We start from the raw sequence: 8,712 nt of genomic DNA on the forward strand, positions 1-8,712 counted from the left end.
CCTTGTGCCTTGTGCCTTGTGCCTTGTGCCTTGTGCCTTGTGCCTTGTGCCTTGTGCCTTGTGCCTTGTGCCTTGTGCCTTGTGCCTTGTGCCTTACCTTTGACATTTATCTTCTGTTCTTCATCCCGTTTTGTATTCTTCCACCTGGTAATCCCCCCATGGCAACCCTTTTCTTTATTTCCCCATTTCATTCAGTATATCATTTTACTACAACTCCGTTTAATCTATGTTTTTTTCCACCCTTTCTTCATCTTCATCACCATTAGCTATAGCTTTTCAGAAACAGTTTGTTTTCAACTTCTTGCTGCACATATCATACCTGATGAAGAAAGCACCCTGTTATCACTAGTGGCACACATCACCCCGCTCCCCACTTCCCTTTTCTCCAGCTTTTTCTCTTCTACCATATTTATCAATTATCTGTTCATACCCATGTTCACTATTTTTTCTTCTGGAGCAATTCACTTCTACATCTCATTTGTACACCCTTTTATGTTCAGCTCCTCTTTATCAGACTGCTCCTCTGCTGTCCTGTCCCTGGGCAAGACAGCATCATGCTGTTGGCAAGACAGTTCACGTTCTACCCCCCCCCCCCCCCCCCACAGTACTGAGGTATTACCATTATAGCATTAGTTGCATATTTACATTCACTACTTAAGTATCATGGTATTTTTCAAGTCTTACCTTGTTTGTGCTGAATCCGTGCATCGCTCTCATTCACTCCCAGTGGTTGCCACTCTTACAAAGTTCAGGATTTTCTTCATAGTTCTTTTCATCGTGGTGGTTCCTTATCTTCTATTTCATCTCTCCAAATCATTCTTCAGTTGTACAGACTGCCACAAATTGACGCTATCACTCATGTCCAAGCATTCATTGAGGGCTTCTAAGATGTCTTCTACTCTAGTACAAGAGAGTTCCACTACGTTTCAGTTCCACTTGATTGTCTTTTTACATATTCTATTTTAGCATTTGCTTTTCATCTATTTTTTGTGACCGAGCACCATCACCAATACACTCAAGCTATCTGGAAAGCTGTTTTCAAATTACTCAATCAGCATCTGAAGTGGAAAGCAAGGCTGGGGGTTTTTTTCCTCTTTGGATTGTCAACAACAAACTACTTAATGCTTCTTTAAGGCATTAGAATAACAGCTACACATTCTAGTCAAGGTGAAGTCACAGGGAGTGATGGGCCACATGAGATGTTAGTATTAAGACAGTTCATCCCCTTTTACAGACCAACTCCTGAAGTTTCAGAACTATGCTCTGATAGTTGCACTAGTCACCTGCTGCTTAATACTGTAAGTCTTGCTCTCATGTTCATAGAATAAAGCAAACACTCACGTCCAAGGAGTTGAACTCATCTGAACCATCCACATGGCCATCATATTAATCCTGTCCCCTCTCCGGACCCTGCAGATCTGTTACGTGACTGATGAGACTGATGCAGTAGACTTCACCCTGAAAGAAATTGAGCCAAGGTATCAATCTCATGAGCAGACCGATTTGAAAAACCTTACCGTTTGATTCCTACATAATTCCAAGAACTGACCTGCTCCGAAAAACCCTTTGGAGTACTGGAATTGGACCACTGCATTGTCATGCCCGTGGAACACCCATTTGAGCGATTGTCACTGTTGGATATGTTCTTCACTTCTGAGCCATGAACAACCTTGGGGGTGAAAAAGAAAACACATTCCCAGGTTAACTAAAACAAGCCTCCTGTTACCACCCACTACTTTTTAAAAAGAAAAACAACATGTAAATTTGTGGGATTAATTGCACCTACATGCTTACCATAGTTGATTGAATCTACCCCTGTCAAACACTTTGAAGCCTGATCCTCGTTGCTGTCATTGTTACATGTTATTAACTAGCACTAGACATGTAACATATGTGAGAATGCCGCTCCCTCCTCAATGACATACCCCTACTGAACCTAACATATAGTTTATCATCGTACTTCTAATGTAACTCAGCTTCTCGGTGTTTATCCAACCATTATTTTCATTCACTTCTGCAAAACCTCTCATCAAATAAAACCCCGAAACTACCCCATGAATCTGATCATGAACTTAAGCTCTCCCAACCAGTTTTCAAGCCCACACCTATTAGGAGGCAGAGGATGAGTAATGGAATTCCTATTCCCTCTTCTTTTACTCTCATCACTAGATAACCTATGCATAAGCCAATGTCTATCAACCCTCCAGCTACCAATTTTTTTACCTTATCACAAAACTCTTAATTCCAGTAGACAAAACCAGCTGTAAGAGAGCATTCATACTAACATCATACGGTATTCCTCTGTATCATCATCTTGCTAGATCTACTCCCATACACTTGGGCAGCTGGGGTAAAGGCATCAGTAAGCCTAGCTCTAGCCATCCCACTAGGGCTGGCCACTCTGCTAACATGCCTATGAAACCAACCCATAGCCTCCTTAGGCCACTTGTTTCCGTGCCACTAATCCCCACCCTAATGGTAACTGGGACAACCAGCCTACTTCATTAGGCTACATACATTGACCTGCTGGCACTAGGCATCCACCTAACAGCCCATGTCCCAGCACCTAGGCCACCTTCTAATTCAGCTCATCTCCAAAGCTACCATGGTGTGCCATTACTTTTGAAGGGCATGATTGTGTCTTCCACTGAATACTTACAGCCTATTCCTGACCTATTTAGTCCAAGCAGAGCTCTGCCGTGCCCCTACAATTACCCCCAGTAAATGAAATCAGCCACCCGCCCCATTACACAACTCGCTCTACTCGATGTCACAGCAGGACTGATCATTACATCCTACATCATGCCAGTGAGAACTCCCCAAGTAACTGTTCTCATAATCACAAAAAACTGTTGCTATTGTCATCACAATCCTTGGCGTTATCCTAGCGTTTAAACTCTCCAAACACGACACATACCGTGAACAGCCCCAAAACAAAATACCCTCATAAAACGCTTCTCTTCATTAAGTTTCTTCAATCCCCTAATAGACTGATTCAGCTCCACAAACCTACTAAACTAAGGACAAAACAAGTTGCCCCCCAACTCACTGATATATCCTAACAAGAAAATTCACTTATCTCCACCTACTTAGGATTGCTTTCTTCCCTATCAGTTTTAACTGTCTTATCAACACATAGAAATATTGGCATTTAATCTCATGAGGAACTTCCATTACTCCATTATTTGTTTGTAAAGCAACACCATCAGACACACAGTCCAGAAGGTTCCTGCAGTAGATTGATGTTATCTTTTTTATGCAGGTGGTTGGGAAATGTGAAGGTTGGGGGCAGCCTGAGATGCAGCAGCTGTGAGATAGATAGTCAAGTTCGGAATCTTGTGTGGAAGAAGCAAGAAAATAAGATTTCAACATTAGACTTCTAGGACGTACCTGGAGGTATCCCTTGGGCTAGAGTGTTGGAAGGATAACTGGTCCGAGAGAACTGGTCAGAGTTTAAGTGTCACTTCTTCCAAGCTCAAGATCAGTGCATCCTTTAGAGATGAAACAAAAATGGTAGGAGACTTTAATGGATGAACAAGGCGCTCATACATGCATTCAAAGCAAAGAAGACAATCTCCAATGCAGATAAAGGGTCTGGTTGCTTGGAAGGAATACAGGAATACTGTCAGAGCCTGCAGGGAGGCAACAAAGAAGGCTAAGGCACACTTGGAATTAAATCTGGTGAAGGAAGTCTAGGACAACAAGGAAAAGTTGTTTTTTTCCTTGGTATCTCAACAGCAAAAAGACCACAAAGGAAAAGATGCGAGTCCACTGCTTGAAGAGGATACCTTGGTAACAGGGTGTCAATGGTTTACGGGTGTTTGGCCCGGTTCCGTGACGAAGGGGACAGGGGATCCACGGGCCCACGCCCTGGGAAAAGCAAAAAGGGGACAAGGGTAAGGAGATGGCCCTGAAAACAAAGAAGAGCGGCAACAAGCTGAGGAGGAACAAACTTATTCACTAAATCAGATATCGGAATGCAAAACAACACACTATAATACAATATAATTACAATTGAAGCTGATAAATCCAATAGAGAGAGAGAGATAATGTCCCAGAATCAAGGTAGGCCTTACTGTACTACCGACGATAAGACGGCTGGAGAGCGAGGTGCTGCCAAGACGAGAGACGACGGAAAAAAGGGACGAGGTCTCGTGATCTGCAAGTTTTTATACTGCGAGCTTTTATCTTTTCCCTCCGGCTGGAAAATGGTAACAGAAGGAAAGTGTCGTGGGGACTGTAGTAGTCCTTCTCTCCTGAGAACCAGGTACATACACTACATGATGTTATGGTGTGGAATAGCAATAACCGAAAATCACAAAACCATGACACAGGGGATGCTGCACATCTACTTCGCTGTAGTCTTTACAGCTGGGACTGCCCATCAGAAAACCCAGACTCTGGAAGCGAGAGAGAATCTGAGGAAACAAGGAATTCCTCTTATTCAATGAGGATCTGATCTGAGAACATCTAGCAAAACAAGAAATACCACCATGCACACAAATGCATGGGCCCCAGTGAGATGCACCCATGAATGCTGAGGGAAGATAGAAGTGATTGCCAAACCACTCATTTGAAAGCTCTGGAGAAAGGGAGAGATGCCTGAAGACTGGAGGATAAGCAATTCACTCCAGTCATCAGGAAACACAAGGAGGATGCAGGCAACTACAGTCCAGTCAGCTACACCTCCGTCCCTGGAAAGGTGATGGAACAACTTGTTCTGAATGCCATCTCCAAGCAATTAGAAGCAAAGTAGTTAACCAAGTTCAGGGAGGGTAGATTTAGGTAAGGTTTAAGGAAAAAAAGCATCTTTTACAGTGCTGGCAGGGAGGCACTGGAACAGGTTACCTAGTGTTGTGCTTGATGCCACATCCCTGGAGACATCTAAGGCAAGGCTGGATATGGCCCTAGGCAACCTGATCTGACTGTAGTGTCCGTGTTCATCACAGGGGAGTTGGACTAGATGGCCTTCAGAGATCTCTTTCAAATTGAAGCATTCTAGGATCCAGAGTAGCGAACAGCGGATGCTGTCTGCATTGACTTCAGCAAGGCATTAGATGTTGTCTCCCACAGCATCTTTGTAGTGAAGCTTACTCATTGTGGGATTGATGAGGGGACAGTGACATGGATTGAGAAGCAGCTGACTGGCAGAGCTCAGACAGTCATGATCAACAGCAGAGCCTCTCAGAGGCCTGTAACTAGTTGTGTTCTCCAGGGTCAATACTGAGCCCCATCCTGTTCAAGACCTTCATCAGTGACCTGGAGAAAGGGATAGAATGCATCCCCAGCAAGTATGATGACAGTAAAAGCTGGGAGGAGTGGCTGACATATCAGAAGGCTGCACTGCCATCCCATGAGACTTGAAGCTTCAAAAAGTTTAAACTGCAGGGCCCTGCACCTGGAGAGGAATAACTGCACCAATCAGTATAGGTTAGGGGCTGACCTGCTAGAGGGGAGCTCTGCCAGTAAGGACCCGGGTGTCCTGGTGGACAACGTGTTGGCCATGAGGCAGCAGTGTGCTCTGTGGCCTGAGTGTCATGGTTTTGTGATTTTCGGTTGTTGTTATTTCACATCATAACATCACGTAGTGTATGTACCTGGTTATCAGAAGAGAAGGACTACTACATTCCCCAGGTACTTTGCTCCTCTGTTACCATTTCCAGCCAGAGGGAAAAGATAAAAACTTGCAGATCGAGACCTTGGTCCCTTCTGTTTCCACCGGTCTCTTGTCCTGGCAGCACCTCGCTCCCCAGCTGTCTTATCGTTGGTAAGAGAGTAAGGCCTACCTTGATTTTGGGACATTCTTCCTCTCTGTACTGGATTTATCAGCTTAAATTTGCAATTATATTGTATTATAGTGTGTTGTTTTGCATTCCGATATCTTATTTAGTAAATTAGTTTGTTTCTCCTCAGCTTGTTGCCGCTGTTTCTTTGCTCTCAGGCCTATCTCCTTACCCTTTTTTTCCCTTTTCCCGGGCGTGGGTCTGTGGGTCCCCTGTCCCATTCGTCATGGAACCGAGCCAAATGCCCGTAAACTGTTGACACTGAGAGCGTTCAGCCTGGAGAAGAGAATACTGAGAAGGGATCTTATCACTGTTTATACAGCCTAAAGTATGGGAGCCAAGTGGATGGGACCGGGCTCTTTTCAGAGACAGGACAAAGGGCAACAGGGAGAACTGTAACACAGAAAGTGCCATACAAACATAAGGAAGAGCTTCTTTGAGGGTGACAGAGTGCTTTAACAAGCTGCCCAGAGAGGTGGAGTCTCCTCTAGAGAGATTCAAGAGCCACCCTGACACTTTCCTCTGCAATCTACTGTAAGATACCCGCTTTAGTTAGGGAGCTGGGTCTCCACAGGGCCCTCCTTCCAATCCCTGGTATTCTGTGGACTCCAGCACATCCCAGCATCCTGAAGTCCTACCCCCTACTAAAAAGAACCCTAACTCCCTAAACAATCCCCCCCACCTCAAATATCTGTCTGATGATATTTTGGATCCCCGTTGCAGATCTGCCTCGTAACCCAAATTCTTATCACACTTCTACTAGCTATACATTACATCACAGATGCTCCCTTACCTTCACTTCTGTAGCCCACACACGCCAAAACATACAGTGCAGCTGACTAATTCAAAACTTACCCTCAAACCATACCTCATTCTTCCTTATCTGCATTTGCCCAGATGTCAGGTAAGGTTTTTGTTATGGCTCCTACCTGCAAAAAGAAACCTGAAATACAGAAGTAATCTGTTAGCAATTGTAATCTGTTACAACAACTGGCTTTATGGGCTGTGTTCTGCTATGAAGATAAACAATTCTGAGAAATCACAATTAGCAATCACATGTCTGCTTCGCAGTAATTGGAACCATAGATAATAAAATAGTTAATCATTAGAACACCACCCATGACTGGTCACCAGCTGGATTTAACTCCATTCGCCACTCTCTGGGCCCAGCCCTCCAGCCAGCTCCTTACCCAGCAAAAAGTGTAAGTGTCCAAGCCACGGGCTGCCAACTTCTCCAGGAGAGTACCATGGGAGACAGCGTTGAAAGCTTTGCTGAAGTCAAGGTAGATCACATCAACAGCCTTCCCCTCATCCACCAGATGGGTCATTAGATTGTAGAAGGAGATTAGGTTGGTCAAGCAAGACCCGCCCTTCACAAACCCATGCTAGCTAGGCCTGATCCCCTGGTTGTGTCACACATGCCGTGTGAGCTTTCTCAAGACAATCTACTCCATAACCTTCCCTGGCACCGAGGTCAGACTGACAGGCCTGTAGTTCCCCAGATCCTCCTTACCACCCTTCTTGTGGATAGGAGTCACGTTGGCAAGTCTCCAGTCGACCAGGAATACTGATAGACAATGGCCATGCTCTTCTTCAAGTATCTCCCAGGAAGGAAAGAACTTCAGGGGTTTCTCTAGCTCTCAAAAAAACAGTATTCCACAGTTCAGTATTCTCAGAAACCCCTGAACAGTCCCAAGCACCTCTCAAGGCAATCCCTACACCAGCTCCAGTGCAGCAAGTAATCCCCATCAGGCCAGTACAGACAAGTCCATCTCAGGAAAGTAAACCATGCAACCACAGTGAAGTCTAACCACACAAAATACGTACCCTCCCCATCAACAGTAGCCACCCCATTTCTTCCCAAGTCTCATGAAAACCCTGAAAGTCACCCCAAACAAAAGCCACTAGAACAAATTGTAACCCACACCTTATCACTTGCTAACCTCCCCAGCTAGGGAGGAATGCAAGTCACCAACATATCCTCCTCCCAGGTACAATCATGGTGGTTGGAGAGGACCTCTAGAGATCAAGTTCAACTTACCTTGTAAAGCAGGATCCCTGCGGCAGATCACCCAGGAAAAACATCCAGGCTTGTTTTGAATAGCTCTTGAGAAAAAAACTCCATGACCTTTTTGAGCAGCCTGTTCCAGTGGTCTATTGTCCTCCTAGGAAACAAGTCCTTGCAGAAGTTCATATACAGCTTCCTACCTTTGAGCTTTTGCCTGTCACCACTTACCTTGTCACTGCTCTCCACTGCAAAGAGCCTGGCCCCAGTCAGAATGGCTAGAAATAATATCTAAAGGAGACAAAATAGTCCTGCTAAGTTTGACAGTAACCCACACGTACACCACATCTATCATAACATACCTGATGCTCATAAAGGGAAAGACAGCAATTACACAGAGGCACAACCATTGTCAACAGGACATCCACATCCCCAGGACCCCACACAGCACCTACCCAGCCTTGACCTGCCTTTTTATACCGTCTGTAGGCACAGCCCTTCTAATAAGGCAATCAGCCACAGCCAATGAGAAGTGGGAGAGTCTCCGTCTGGAGGCTAATGGTGATACACTGCAGCTGTAGGTTTTGCTACAGCAAAGTGTTAACAGGTGAGCAGCAAGCAACAGCTGAGCAATAAATTGAACTTTCTGTCTGAGTGCTGGCATGACTAGGTCTGTAGCAAGGTTATGCAAATTCTTGACACCCTGTGCTTGGGGTGTTTTTATAGTACAAGTTAAGTATTACAGCTTGATAAAAGCTCTAGAGGATAGTCTAACATACTGAGTTTGGTCTTAGGCTTCCTGGTTTCATACTGCAGATATTAAAATGAACCTGCTTATTGCTATGGGAGTCCTTCCATTGGTTTGATCACAAGAAACTGGGAGATCAAAACATCGCTTTAATTAGAATCTCCTTAATTCCCATG

General features: G+C 44.8%; 2 long non-coding RNA genes across 2 annotated transcripts in view; one reads left to right on the forward strand and one right to left on the reverse strand.

Annotated features, from left to right (window-relative positions):
- LOC110398236 overlaps window positions 1-8,712 on the forward strand; it is a 109,761-nt gene that overhangs the window by 34,649 nt on the left and 66,400 nt on the right. The gene's annotated exons all lie outside the window — the stretch shown is intronic.
- LOC110398234 lies at window positions 3,397-8,366 on the reverse strand. The gene is made up of 3 exons (XR_002438274.1): window positions 6,974-8,366; window positions 6,639-6,726; window positions 3,397-3,491 (listed from the first exon to the last, which is right to left on the reverse strand). It is a non-coding gene; the product is annotated as an uncharacterized LOC110398234 (long non-coding RNA).

The sequence above is a fragment of the Numida meleagris genome, chromosome 4 (genome assembly GCF_002078875.1).
Source record: "Numida meleagris isolate 19003 breed g44 Domestic line chromosome 4, NumMel1.0, whole genome shotgun sequence".
NCBI lineage: Eukaryota > Metazoa > Chordata > Aves > Galliformes > Numididae > Numida > Numida meleagris.